The sequence below is a fragment of the Sinocyclocheilus grahami genome, unplaced genomic scaffold, assembly GCF_001515645.1.
Source record: "Sinocyclocheilus grahami isolate Dianchi unplaced genomic scaffold, SAMN03320097.WGS_v1.1 scaffold1573.1, whole genome shotgun sequence".
In the NCBI taxonomy this organism is placed as follows: domain Eukaryota; kingdom Metazoa; phylum Chordata; class Actinopteri; order Cypriniformes; family Cyprinidae; genus Sinocyclocheilus; species Sinocyclocheilus grahami.
The window spans coordinates 190,387-193,704 of record NW_015506752.1 but is presented as its reverse complement, the minus strand read 5'-3'; the positions used below and the strand labels follow the sequence as shown (position 1 = coordinate 193,704).

Here is a 3,318-nt window from a genome sequence, read left to right as displayed (position 1 = left end):
AATAGATGCAAAGTAGTGGAATAGCCACCTGTGTTATATCTCAGATCAATTATGAGCATGTCCGTGTTCACCAGCTTGTTCCATACAACTTTGACGAGCTGGGGACCAATTGCTCGCAGAACCTGTATGTCTTCCATCATGTCGAATCTCAAATAGCCAATATTTCCAGCCAATACCTCTGCTTTGAATAGGGCATCAATGAAGAATCCTACCTCTTCAGGGGAAGGGATTTTGGGAACATTGTGAAGGGATTCTGGTTCACAGTTAAAAATGTGCGGTCTGTGTAATAGCTTGTCAAAACATAAATACCATTTCTGGAACCATAGGAAGGCCCTCTGATGTTACAGAGGGGGTGAAAATCAACGGTCACGTTCCGGATGCTGTCGTATTGAAAAGAGGTGGGTATTTGATGAAGTGTCGAACATGTAGGAAAGCAGAATGGGTAAGGCCTCGGTGGATCCGCCGGTGTTATAGCGCAGATCGATAATCAGGCTTTCTGTGTCTCTGACTGGTTGCCAGACCTTCTCTTTGATTTGATCCTCTACTCCCTTTGGAGTAAAGCAAAATGTCACCGGGCCCACTCATCGTTTTAATCATACGCTAGATTTAATTATATCGCATGGAATTGATCTTACTGATATAGATATCGTACCTCAAAGCGATGATGTTACTGACATTTCCTTGTATCGTGCCATGCTGCGTATTACTAATATTAACTATATGGCTCCGCGTTATCGTCCGGGCAGAACTATTGTTCCAGCCACCAAAGACAGATTCACAAATAACCTGCCTGATTTATCTCAACTGCTCTGTGTACCAATAAGTACACATGAACTAGACAAAATAACTAGCAACATGGGCACTATCTTCTCTAATACATTAGAAGCTGTTGCCCCCATCAAATTGAAAAAGGTTAGAGAAAAACGTACTGCGCCATGGTACAACAGTAATACCCATTCTCTCAAAAAAAAAACTCGTAGTCTTGAGCGCAAATGGAGAAAAACTAACTTGGAAGTTTTTAGAATTGCGTGGAAAAACAGTATGTCCAGCTATAGACAGGCTCTAAAAGCTGCCAGGGCCGAGCATATCCACAAACTCATAGAAAATAACCAAAACAATCCAAGGTTTTTATTTAGCACAGTGGCTAGATTAACAAATAACCAGACGCCACCCGATCTAAATATTCCCGCACAGTTTAATAGTAATGACTTTATGAATTTCTTCACTGATACACTGATAAAATACAGAAATACAATAACAAATGTAGATTCTACAGCGTATAATACTTTAGCTTCATTCATCGCACCAAAAGATCAAAAGATATGCTTTACAACTATAGGACAGGAAGAGCTAAATAAACTTAAAACTGCATCTAAACCAACAACATGCCTGTTAGATCCTGTACCCACTAAATTACTGAAAGAGTTGTTACCTGTAGCAGAAGAACCGCTTCTCAATATTATTAACTCGTCGTTGTCTTTAGGTCACGTCCCAAAAACATTCAAGCTGGCGGTCATTAAGCCTCTTATTAAGAAACCACAACTAGATCCTAGTGAACTGGCAAATTACAGACCCATCTCAAATCTTCCTTTTATGTCTAAAATTTTAGAAAAAGTTGTGTCTGCTCAATTGTGCTCCTTCCTGCAAAAAAATGATCTCTATGAAGAATTTCAGTCAGGTTTCAGGCCCCACCATAGCACAGAAACTGCACTTGTTAAAATTACAAATGACATACTTCTTGCGTCAGACCAAGGCTGTGTCTCATTGCTAGTTTTACTTGACCTTAGTGCTGCATTCGATACTATAGATCATGACATACTCATAGATCGATTACAAAACTATACAGGTATCCAAGGGCAGGCTTTAAGATGGTTTAGATCCTACCTGTCCGATCGCTACCACATTGTTCATTTAAATGGGGAGTCATCTCAATTATCACCAGTAAAACATGGAGTGCCACAAGGATCTGTCCTAGGTCCTCTGCTATTTTCGATATACATGTTGCCACTTGGTAATATTATTAGAAAATACGGGATTAGTTTCCACTGTTATGCCGATGATACTCAACTATATATCTCAACAAGACCAGATGAAACTTCTAAATTATCTAAGCTAACGGAGTGTGTTAAAAATGTAAAAGAATGGATGACCAATAATTTTCTCCTATTAAATTCAGATAAGACAGAGATATTACTTATTGGACCAAAAGACAGTACGCCGAATCTCGTGGATTACAATTTACAACTAGACGGATGCACGGTTACTTCCTCTACAGTCAAAAATCTGGGTGTTATATTAGATAGCAACTTGTCTTTTGAAAACCATATTTCCCATGTTACAAAAACGGCATTCTTCCATCTTAGAAACATTGCCAAGTTACGAAACATGATACCTGTTTCTGATGCAGAAAAGCTAGTTCATGCATTCATGACCTCTAGACTGGACTACTGTAATGCACTGCTAGGTGGTTGTCCTGCATCTTCAATAAACAAGCTACAGATAGTCAAAAATGCAGCGGCTAGAGTCCTTACCAGGTCAAGAAAATATGATCATATTACCCCAATTTTACAGTCTCTGCACTGGCTACCTGTTAAGTTCCGTATCAGTTACAAAATATTATTACTTGCCTATAAGGCCCTTAATGGGTTAGCTCCTGCATACCTAACTAGTCTTCTACCACGCTACAATCCATCACGCTCCCTAAGGTCACAAAATTCTGGACTTTTGGTAGTACCTAGGATAGCAAAGTCCACTAAAGGAGGTAGAGCTTTTTCGCATTTGGCTCCCAAACTCTGGAATAGCCTTCCAGATAACGTTCGGGGTTCAGACACACTCTCTCTGTTTAAATCTAGATTAAAGACACATCTCTTTGGCCAAGCATTCAAATAATGCATCTCATAATCTTTTACTGCAGTCATAATCTTTTACTGCAGTTATATCTAATCAAATGCACATTATTATTCATTAGTTTGGGTTAAACAAATCATTTTTGCTTGGTTGGAACAGCAGCTACGCTAATTATGTTTGTATTTGTTTCTCTGTCTTTTGCCACGGGATTAACATCCCGTGGTAACTAGGATTCACACAAGCTTCAGTCTGGATCCAGAACACCTGAGAAGAGATGATGCAACCCCTCAGAGGACCTCAGATGATGCCAACCCTGAAACAACATACAGAACGTCTAGGTTACTTGTGTAACCCTCGTTCCCTGAAGGAGGGAACGGAGACGTTACGTCAGTGACTGACGAATTGGGATCTCGCCCGAGAGCCCAATCACCTTCGAGTGTTAACTAAACAAGCCAATGACAGTTGGCGTGC

The 3,318-nt window shown here is 40.0% G+C and overlaps 1 pseudogene; it reads right to left on the bottom strand.

The window, feature by feature from the left end:
- The window catches only part of LOC107571259 (retinol-binding protein 3-like), an 11,662-nt pseudogene that overhangs the window by 6,202 nt on the left and 2,142 nt on the right, over positions 1-3,318 (bottom strand).